Here is a 12,093-nt window from a genome sequence, read left to right as displayed (position 1 = left end):
CTTTTACAACAAATTCAGGGTTGGAGCTTGTTGCAGCATATTTGACTTTCTGTTATGCCAACACAGCTGGAGGCAGATGGTGGAGGCGCCTGCCCGTGAATAATGGTAGGCGAGGGGAGCCCAGCCCTGCAGGAGGGCTCTCGCTGCCACTTTTAGGAGAGACTTGGAAATACCTCTTAGTGTTTAGAGTATTGTTACCTCTGAACAGGCTGGAGACCCCCTGCTAAAGAGCAGGAAATAGTCAGGGAGCAATGCAGTTTGAAATTAAAGTGATTACTTTACGCACAAACACCCATATCCCTTAACAGATGCACGTGGGCTGTGGGGTTTGCCTTCTCTTTCTGGTTGATAACCTAAGATTTTTTTTTTTTTTAATACCTGAATGAAGATCATAATTGTCTATTCTTATTGTTTTACCTATCTCCAGCACTTACATAATGATGTTAAGAGGAATGACAATCTTATGGCTTAATGTTAATAAACTTTTCCAGGTGGATGAGAAGTTTAAAACGTATTTACTTGTGATAGAGTTGATAGCATTGCACATATATTCATGATGATATGACTGCTATGACCACCTACTTCTGTGCTTACCTCTCTCACTCCCTCTTATCACTGTGTTTAAAACTGCACTTAGAAATCAACAATGGGCTGTGAGAGGTCAACGAGCAAAAATAAAAGATTATTCTGAAATGTGAACAAAAGGAAATCACCGGAGTCCAGATTCTGTATGGGCAACGTGGCCTTTATTTCCACCCGGGTGTGAGTGGGCTGAATTCAAGAAAGGAGTGAGCACCTGGGTTAATGTGGATGAGGATTTAAAGGGTCAGAGACGTAGGGATTGGTACAGTCACTCTTTCCTGGGTGGGATGGTTCGATTTGGGCAGGTCAGTTCTGAGTGGGTCCCTACATTTGACTCTGTCAGGCTGCAAGATGAAAACTGGGGCAAGGGCCTAGCTGAAAATAAAGCACAGGCCCAGCTAAAAAGTCATGCCATTAATTAGCCACTGTACACCTGTCTGCTACTCTGGAGTCACGCACTTGTTGGCCATAAAGCTTCTTAACTTTCTCCATAGATAAAAATCACCTTTGTGAAACCTAAGGCTAGTTTCTAAGATATCTTCCAGGTCCTGAATCCTGGTGGATTGGTTGACCCACCTAGACTGTAGTCCCATACTGAGGGACTAATAGTTTCACTCAAACCCAGCTAATTAGCTGATCTTGATTGCCTAATCTTCTGCCCCACCAAACTGTCTTTAGAAACCCTGCTTTCCAAGTTCTCAGGGAGACAGATTTGAGAAATTTCTCCTGTTTCCCCACTAGCACTAAATGGAATTACTCTTTCTCTGATGCAAGCCCTGCTGTCTCTGGATATTGGTTTCCTCTTGGGCAGTGGACAAATGAACTTGGTTGGGCAGCAACATATTTTCTCACTTCCTTTCAACATTTGCTACTCTTGCATACCACGGATTGGCAGGGTACTGGTTTGTAGGAAGATTGGTCTTCTACAACTCTGGCGGTGTCTCTCATACCATTGTTATATTACCAAACCAAACTGGGGTGGCTCGCCTTGTGCAGTAAGGGCGAAGCCAAGAGTTGCAGTAAGAAGAAAAGACTTTATTACAGGGCACCAAGCAAGGAGGCAGGTAGTGAATGCTTACCACCTGGGCTCCTTATTGGCTTATAAGTCAGGGTTTTTAAAACTAGAGGTAACTTTCAGGGACATAAAATTATAAATCAGTGCAGAGGTATTTTTTGCCTGGCCCCAAATGGTGGGATATCCTGAAATGTGAGGTGGGGGTGAAGGAGAGTAAAGGTGGATTATAAGTGCCCTTGAATACTTCTGATTAGCCAAAAGGAATTTTTCATTTGGTGGGTATTTCTGAAAAACAACTCAAGAACATATGTTAAGTTTCCACACAGATCCCAAACATATCAGGACTCCAACTTGCCTGGAGGACCACTGTTATTTCCATTCCCATTTTAAGGCTAACTAGATCCTGGAACTTTCCTTGGAGGAACTCAAGATTTTTAAAAATTGTTGTGTTAGATGGGCCCAGCAGACCCCTAAGATGGGTCCCTGCACCATTTCAGTTGCAGGCAATATCCTTCCCTCCCCCCACCTTCTATGAGCCTAGCATGACAACCAGATAGGATTACACTGTCATAAAGAAATTTTAAAGATTTTTAAATTATTTAGTGTGATGGTAATTGTTTATCTTAGAGAGTTCAAGTGAATAAGAATTATTTTTCAGAATACAGTATTCTGTCCTCCAATCAAAAAGAACACCAATAATTTTTTTCAAAATGTGAACTTGAGTTGACTTTAGTCTTACTCCAAAGTATTTGGTTTGGATAATTGTAGATTATTCTTTGGCATTGAAGGCATCTCTAAATATCAGCATGTGACCAAGTGCCAAATGTTAACCTAGAATTGTGCTGTCCAAGTTGGTAGTCCCTACTCAGATTTTAATCTTAATTTAAATGAACTGAAATAAAATAAATTCTATTCCTTAACTAAACTGGTCACTTATCAAAAAATCAATAATCTCATGTCATTGGTGTCTATGCTGTTGGACAGTGCAGATATAGGATTTCAGGACAATGTACAGAACCCTTAAGACCACTTTGAAGAGCAGTATGGTAGGCAGAGCTGTGTTCAAGTGGTTCACTTGACTTTCTTTTGTTTGCTTCTTATTTCTCTTTCTCTCTCTCTTTTTTCTTTTCAGGAATCAGAGGTATTCAAGGGCACTTTGTTGAGATTGTAAGTAGGTGGAATAGGACATGATATATTTATTCAGCAGATTTTCTTTTGAGAATTTACTTAAGGTCATAAAAGTTCTAGATATTGCAGATAATAGCTAGGAAGAAAGATAAGATCTATGCCTTCATATTGATTGTATGTTATATGGGAAATACATACAAACAAATGGATATTTCTCTAAGATGTGTATAGAATTATCCCTCCTTTCTCTAATAGAGAATGAAGGAGAAGTGCTGATGTTGAACCAAACCACTGAATTGGGCTACTAATTGCCCAGTGATTCATTCATTTGAAGGGCATTAAAATTATGTTTATTTAGGTCAAAATGAAGAATACCTTCAAAGCCTAGATACATTGCTGCTTCTGGTCAGGGAAAGGAAATGGTATGTATGAAAGAATAGATGAAGCTAAAGAAAGGTACAGAGAGAGAACGAGGGACCTGCCTATGTAGAATAGACCCTTGGAAAAGACTTTCAAAACTGTGACCTGACACAGCCTGGTGGGAGCCACACATTCATTCATTTTCTTTTTCATTTTTCTATTTGGTGTTTTCTATATTTGGTGATATGCTAAAAATCCTAAGAATAAAAGAACCTCAGGATCTATTTAATTTTAATCTGTAGTCCTGAGACAGCTGTAATACACTGGAATCGGATCCACAGTTTAAATGTCCTTTCCACATAGTTACATAAAAGAAGTGGATAATCTGTGTTCCACTATATTTTTTCTGGTATGCACATAAAAATTAGAAACCTTGAAAGAAGGCTCCTCATTACGTTTATTTTTTTCCTGTCTTTGCCTAGTTCAGGAAAGACTGAGTAGATGGCATGTCCATAGGTGTTCGGGAGAACACGTTGAGTAGCTTCAGCACTTTGTTTAAATGGACATTTAGATTGTTAACGATGGAATTCAGGATCTGCAACCCCAAAATGTGGCTCCTTGACTTCTCCCTGCAACAGATCATAAGAACTTCACATGGGAGGTGCTTCACGATTAAGTACAGAAAAGGGGCATCCTTATTTGCAAAGACGAAAGAACACAGGCATGACTCTGAGCAAACTGTTCTTGTTAAAGTTTCTCTAGTTTATTATCATTAGATGATACACTTTTTCACTTGTCATATTTCCCCATTTTTTGATCTGTCATATTTCTCCATGACTTCCCACTCTTCATCAGACCTAGTATAAAATACTCAGGTTTACCCATTTATTTGGTTTTCATTTCCTTACGAAGGCTACTGTGTCATGTACAACTCATATAAAATAAACTTGCATGCTTTTTTTAAATTAATCTTTTGTTTTAGGGGCCTGTGTCATAAGCCTAAGATAGACAAAAGCAAATCTATTTTTCCTCCCCTATATTTAGAATGCTGATTCCCCCCCCACCCCCCACCCCCCCGATAATCTGTAGTTAAATTGACAATTTGTGCTCAGATAAAGTCTGGTGTTAATGATACCTCATCCCAGGTATCAAATGACTTCTGAATATTTCCTTGAGCAATGATATTTCTGTTCTTGTTGAAAAACCTCTGCCCAATCTTTACATGCTTTGCTGGTCTTCTCTGCTTCTGGTTCCACAACACAGTGTCGCCTCCTTTATAAAATGAACGTCTCATTAATTTTTGCAACTGGTACACAATGCAGATTTGTTGATTTCAACTACCTTGGGACCGTATTTGAAGTAAAGAGGCTCTGAAACCTTATTTTAATACTATTTTAGCTGGCTAGTTGTGTAGTTCATTGAATTCCCAGCAGATAATTCTCCATCGTCATTTGAGTCACACATAAATTACCACCATGCACACACACACACACACACACACAATTGTTGAAGGGATGTGCATGGATGAGTTAAGCAGCATATAATTATGATTTTCTCTCCTACAGACAACTTATTGGAATTTGAGTATAAATAATTAAAATGATTCTCTAGACAAGTTTGCTGAATACGGTATAGACTATATTCTTTTATTTTCTGTGATAATTTGAAAGAAATTTTTCTGTATTTATTTCCTCTTCTCTGAAGAGAAGAAGGATAGAGCTGGTGCCAGATTCTGTACACTTAAGTGTGATAGTAGTTTGAATAATGGCTTCGGGTTCCTTTAAGTGGCTATCAATAATAATTGATATAATTGGTATAATTCTTGTTGGAAGAGCAGATCTTTCTGTATTTGAATTCTGGTTCCACTGCTTACTAGGTTTATGAATGTTGGTAAGTTACTTAACTTCTCTGCGCCTCAGTTATCTTTTTTGCAAACTGAAAATGGTAATTATATTTACCTACATGCATTGCAAAATAATAAAAATCATTCCTGGCTTACTGTGAGTGCTCAATTAATTTTAGTTGTTCTTATTTATCATTATTCAAGATTCTGAGCTTATCTCCAAATAAAACAAATGCTGAATAGCCAAATGACCAAATGAATAAGATTGTGGTAAACACCTTCTGTTTAGAGCAGGGAACTGTGAGCATTATTTTTAATCTTTGCTAGCATAGAATATAAAGGAATGATACACATCCACCCAGATTCCCAGGCCCTTGACTGCTGTGGGAGAGGGAGATGAAAGCCACACGTGATTACTGTCTGGCTTCCTAATATTCATCATTTTATGCAGTTTATTATTTGACTCCATGATGACAGATTTATCTGTCATTAAATTGTATAAAAAGTATTATTTTTATACTTATTGAATCACAAAGGTGGGAATTTGCCTTCATGGAGTAAATCAGGATGGATGCAAACGATTATTTTATTAAAATAATTAAAATATGTAGAAGAAATAATACTAATGAAATTAACAATAATAGCAATAGGCATGTATTGACTAGTTTGCTCAATACATTCATATTTGTATGTTTATAGATATCATCTCATTTAATCTTATAAGACCCCTATAAAGTAGAAGCTAATATTACTCTATTCTGATGAAACTGGTATTTGGGAAAGTTAAGAACCTTAGTCAATGGCACACCTTAAAATAGGTATTTGGATTCAAGAAATCTTTTTTTAAATTTATTATTTATTGTTTTTAGGGACAGAGTCTCTATCGTCCTCCATAGAGTGCTGTGGTAACACAGCTCACAGCAACCTCCAACTCCTGGGCCTAGATGAGTCTCCTGCCTCAGCCTCCTGAGTAGCTGGGACTACAGGTACCCGCCACAACGTCCAGCTATTTTAGTTGTTGTTGTTGCAGTTTGGCAGGACATGTGTTTGAACCTGCTACCCTCGGTATGTGGGGCCAGTGCTCTACCCACTGAGCCACAGGTGCCACCCTATCCAAGCAATCTTATTCAAGAACCTTACAGCATAATAACAACACTGTAATAGTTTGGAAGAAAACATTGCCAATTAACAATGTTCTGGTAAACCAGCTCTCTGAAAACAGAATTGAAAGTTCTGATTTGTAGCATATACTGTTTCCATGCTGAAAATGCTCCCTCCATGGCCATGGTTAACTTCAAGATGACGTCTGCTGGCTCCCAGAATTCCTGAACCTTCTTCATCAGCTCAGCACAGTGCTGGTGAGATAACCAACCATCAGTGTGGGGCTTGCCAGAGCTGGGCAGCAGCAACAGCGAGATGAGTCAGAGCGTTAGCATGATGCACAGCCGGGATGACATCTCACTGCAGCGCAAACGGCAGAAAGTGTTTGCGGTTTTACAGGGGAAAAAATGGAATTTAAGATTGTCTGGCAGAGGGGAGCAGGAACCAGTTCCTGAAAAAGATTGGAACTTGTAGGCAGCGCCTGTGGCTCAGTCGGTAAGGCGCCGGCCCCATATACCGAGAGTGGCAGGTTCAAACCTGGCCTCGGCTGAACTGCAACCAAAAAATTGCTGGGCGTTGTGGCGGGCGCCTGTAGTCCCAGCTACTCGGGAGGCTGAGGCAAGAGAATCACTTAAGCCCAGGAGTCAGGAGTTGGAGGTTGCTGTGAGCTGTGTGAGGCCACCGCACTCTACCGAGGGCCATAAAGTGAGACTCTGTCTCTACAAAAAAAAAAAAAAAAAAGATTGGAACTTGCTTTAGGAACTCAGGATCTTAAAAATAAACAAACAAAAATCTTCCTTATTAATTAAGATAAAAATTTGATGGCCAAAACAATGCTCTTTACTATAATTGAGAGGGGAAATACACAAAGCAACGGTGAACATTTTCTGTTTCTGTGGATTGACAGGAACGTTCCCCCAGAAGGCTGTCGGAGCTTCATCTGAAGGTGAATTAGATGAAAATCAAACGAGAAACGTATCACTCGTTTAGCTGCCTTAAGTCTTCTCTAGGATAAGATCTGATATATGTATATGCATGCACATATATACGTCAGTATAGACAGAGCCATGCATTTGCATATACACGTGAATATATAGTTCATTCATAGGGAACAGTAGGCAAAGCACCATTCGGTACATTGAAGTTCCTAGCTTTACATTTACTAAGCCTCTACTAGCCCACTCTTCCTAACGTTCACTTTCTGGAATCACGCAGGTTGCAAAGTGAATGGAAATTAGCTGTCTCTGGGTGTTCATCAGACACTGAAGAATACAGTTGGTTTGTATGTAGCAGATGTTATTTCCTGGCAGAGACCAAATCATTTGGAATGCCGCAGAATGAGAAGCTTCCTGTCAACTGGAGGCACTCACCATGAGGGAGCAGAGGCCTTTTTATGCCTGCTCTTCATCTGCAAGTCTAGGAATTCATTCATTTTTCTTACTCAGCAATGTCTACTTCTTTCATTAACAAGAAAAATCTATGAACAGATTGACTGTGTTGTTCCTGCAGTATCTGGAGAGACACTTGTTTGTGTGTGGGGGTGAGATGGGAGTGGAATTGGCTCTTCTTTAAGATTTTCCTGTGGTCTTGTGTTTAACCTGAACTAAAGGTGTACTAGTGGAAAAATATTAAAAAGAATAGTAGCCCATGCTGGAGGGAAAAGTTTCCATTGTTTCAGAGTACAAGGGTGAAAAGCAGGTAACTGCCAAAGGCAAGGTCTGATAGTTTCAATTATATGGATCTCGTAATGTCAAAGTTGTGATACCTCTTGCTTAACAAGTGGAATTGGTGTTAAGCTTGGTGTTAAACTTCACACTCAAGTTCTTCTTGATGAAAGAGAAATATAGAAAATTGCTTCATCATGAGTCACAGAAGGCTTTTTAAAATATGGTCCAGGTGTATGTGAGGTTCTGTTTTCTAGCCTTTTATAATAGCCGTGTCTCCACCTCCGTGCCTTCTCCTGTCTAGAGTTTCTGGGAAGCTGAGGCTTCATGTACAACAAAGTCTGAAACAGTAATATCACATGGCTTAGCATGGGTCAGTTTCTTGGATTGCTTTGTTTTTTCAGATATATACATATACACACACACACATATATGTATACATATAAAGGTTTTAAATCAGGTGATAGTGAATTCTGCTCTTGGTTTAGTCATTAGAATTAATGAACTTCCTGAAACATCGTTGCCTTTTACTGTGTTTTCGAGCATGTCCGTAAAGCTGGTTTCTGAATTTGTTCCATCAACTTTATCACGCAAGTGAGGAGCTTACATTCCTATTGGGTAGGCACAAGGATGCCAGGATTTGGTTGAAGTATTGTTGCTTATTTATTTATTATTATTATTATTTTACAGTTTTTTTTGGCCCGGGCCAGGTTTGAACCCGCCACCTCCAGTATATGGCGCCGGCACCCTACTCCTTTGAACCACAGGCGCCTCCCATTGTTGCTTATTTATTTATTTATACATTTATTCATTCATCGATTCCAACACAGTGATGAACATGGCGGAAGGCACAAGATCATCTGTTCTTTTAAACAACACTTCGTGGTCTAAAAACAAGCAATTGTTTCCCAAGACAAAGCCATACAGTTCCACTCAACTACTTTGTACAGAGCACACACCAAATAAGGTTGCCCTGTGCTAAAATACTGCCAAATACCCAAAGCCTAAGGAATGTGACTACCTTAGTCTGTTTGCTGCTATAACAAAGACCTGAGACTGGATAATTAATAAACAACAGAAATGTATTTCTCACTGTTCTAGAAGCTGCAGAGTCCAAGATGAAGGTTCCAGGAAGGTCTCTGACTGGTGAGGCCCAGGTTCTGCTTCTAAGATGGCATCTGGAACATTGTGTCCAGCAGACAGACAGAAAAGAGGCAAATGCTATGTTTTTCCATGACAGAAGATATGGGAGAGGCTGAACTTGCCCTCTCAAGCTTTTTGTAAGGCGGAATCCCACCCATGAGGCTGGAGCCCTCATGGCCCAATCAGCTGCTAAAGGCTCCACGTCTTACCACTGTTGCACTGGGGATTGTTTCAACATGAATTTGGACAGGATCAAAAATATTTGAATCATCACATCGACAAACTACTGTTGCCCTATTCTGTGCTATGTTGGTTCTTAAACAGGGGACTTCAAAAAAACAAAAACATCCTCCCTTTACAAAACTGTACCCCTCTGTAGATGTATAAAGTACTTTAAGCTCCTCTTCATCTGGTTCACCAATAGTTCCTTTAATAAATATTTTGTTAATTATTTATCATTTTTACAAAAAGGTTCGAGGATAACCACGTTTCCTGCTTTTTGTTTGTTTGTTTGTTTTAATAAAATGACTAGCAACTCTTAAAAAAGAATTTTTAAAGAATTGGTGGCCCCATGTAATGTGATGTGCAGGAAAAAAGTGGATGCAGTATCTTCATACTACATAAATTGCAGAAAATTTTATTTGAATTTGGTGTCAATATTGCAGAGGATATATTCGTTGGCTTTTTATTTTTTTCCATTCAATAATGAAATTTAAAACTTTGATTAAAGGCCTTAACATTTTTCATTTTTCCGTGTAAATTATCAATCGGGGTCTTATCGATGATATGGATTGATATTACTCATATATGTTATAAATTTTAAAAAATCAGCAAGGTCAGCTTTAATATGGTCACTAAAAAGCTATTCAAATCTTCTCACTAAATTTTTTCTTGTCATAACAATAAGGGAAGCCAGTGAAAGAAAATGTGTTCATTTGAGTTGATTTTCAGACAAACTCAAAACAGTGCGTACTTCTGACATCTAGCCTTTAATCTTATAAGACAAAAGTGGGAAAAGGCCTCAAGATGCTCTCATTTTGTCATAGTCAGAGGGCTTTCTTTTAACAATAGAAAGTCTGGAAATGTGGACAAGATTCACATCCCGTGGTACCGAGTGTATTAATATGTTCTGACACATTCCTATGTACGCATGTATGGGATTTGGGGTCTGAATCTGGTGCATTTTTAATAAGGTAGATCCATGCAAAAATCAGATACGTCAGTTCATGAACTCTAAACATTTATTCTGTTGTTGTGGCTCAGTAATGTGCATTGGATTTTAAGTTTAATTTAAAGTTTAGTTAAGTTTTAAAAATTCCAAATTTACTAAAACTTAATGTTGATCAGTAAAACACTTCCAAATCATTTGTGTTCATAGTTTTAGGATTTCAGTTTAGTAGAGTATTTTCAAAAGATAAATAAAAGTTCATTAATACAGTCTTTGGATTCCAACTTTTATAGTTTGGAATGTGACAATGTGTATAAATATTGTCATCATTTTAAGCGTGCATTGCTGTGTGAGTCACTCGACAGAAATCTTCTTTTTCTATTTAAAATAACTTACATTTATACATATTGGGCTTTAGCATTTGCAAAATGCTTTCACATCAATTTGAATGAATTCATTACCTCATTTTATTCTCACCACTGCCCTTTGAAATCCAGTTTTATTACTCTTGTTTTTCAAAAGAGGAAACTGAAGTTCAGTGACCACAGACCTTCTACCGGCAGAACAGAGACTAAAAACCAGGAAAATCTTATCCCCAATCCTGTTCTATTTGCTCTACATTTTTAATTAATAAAAATTTAATACCATGTTCCCTTTTGTTGTCTATTCTAGGCATTACTGCAACATAAATCTCACTGTCAAACATATTTTAAATTTGCACAAATGCCCATTTAATTAAATTTTAAGTAAATGAAACGTTTGCTCATTTAGCAAACATGTATTAGGTGTCTGCTACGTGCAACGTACTTAATAAAATAAGTACCAATTCTGGCTACTAACCACATCTCTACCTTCAGGAACAGCCATGGCCCAGCCCATGACAGTGCAGCTGCTGCTCCTTCTAACAGGGGTGGCTGCGTATGGCTGGAAGGACTGGCACAGGACTCCTGGGGCCAGGACTGAGCTTCTCAGCGTCTGTCTGGATGCCAAGCACCACAAGGAAAAGCCGGGGCCTGAAGACAACTTGCATGACTGGTGCAGTCCCTGGAGGAAGAACGCCTGCTGCTCCGCCAGCCAAGAAGCCCACAGGGATAATCCCCACGGGAATGACTTCAACTGGGACCACTGTGGAGTCATGGAGCCCATCTGCAAAGGGCATTTCATCCAGGACAACTGCCTCTATGAATGCTCCCCTAACTTGGGGCCTTGGATCCAGTAGGTGGACCAGAGCTGGTGTAAAGAGTGGGTCCTGAGTATACCCTGGTGGAGAGAGATGTGAGCACTGGGGGAGGATTGTCGAACCTCCTACTCTTGCAAGAGCAACCGGTACAAGGGCTGGAGCTGGACCTCCTGGTTTAACCGGGGCCCAGAGAAAGCTGCCTGCCTCCACTTCCGTTTCTACTTCCCCACACCCACTGTTCTGTGTAATGAAATCTAGAGTCGCTTTTACAACATTAGTGACTGACTGTAGCTGAGGGAGCGGCCATTGCATCCAGATGTGGTTTGACCCAAACTAGGGCAACCCCAATGAGAAGGTGGTGAGGCCCTGAGTGGGGTTGGGCTTCGTGGGGCCTGGGCTTCCCTGCTCAGCTTGCCCCTCATGTTCCTCCTGCTACTCTGCTGACCTCTCTTTGCCCTCTGACAGCTGGACATCCCTGCCCTGCTCGGCCCCACAGCTCCAGCTACTCACTGCCTGCTCTGTAGCGTTACCTCCGACAGCCAGTTTAAATAAACCAGACTGCAAAAAAAAAAAAGAAAGAGAAAATGACCAATTCTGCTTTTTAGAATCTTGTGCAGTAGAGGGGCAGAGAGTGAAACATAAGTCAGTCAAGGGTAACAGTATGTTAGACGTTACTCAACCTTGCAGGCATAAGAAAGAGGGACATGGAAAGAAGAAGGTTGCAAATTGAAGAGATTATCCAAACAAGGGCTCACTTCTACCATAGTGCTTGAATAAAGATGTGAAAAAGCCCAGGAGCAGGCCAAGCTGATGTATGGGGGGGACACAGGTATAAGGCTGTGACGCAGGAGAACCTTAAGGAACTCAGGATAATTGGTGCAGGTGGGAGATTGTAGGTGATCAAGTGAG

General features: G+C 39.8%; 1 pseudogene; it reads left to right on the top strand.

Annotated features, from left to right (window-relative positions):
• The first annotated feature begins 10,869 nt into the window (after window positions 1-10,869).
• Window positions 10,870-11,628, top strand: LOC128563288 (folate receptor alpha-like; annotated as a pseudogene).
• The last annotated feature ends 465 nt before the right edge of the window (window positions 11,629-12,093 follow it).

Source organism: Nycticebus coucang, chromosome 13 (genome assembly GCF_027406575.1).
Source record: "Nycticebus coucang isolate mNycCou1 chromosome 13, mNycCou1.pri, whole genome shotgun sequence".
Classification (NCBI taxonomy): domain Eukaryota; kingdom Metazoa; phylum Chordata; class Mammalia; order Primates; family Lorisidae; genus Nycticebus; species Nycticebus coucang.
The sequence above is the reverse complement of the archived record's forward strand: the minus strand, read 5'-3'. Positions and strand labels throughout refer to the sequence as shown.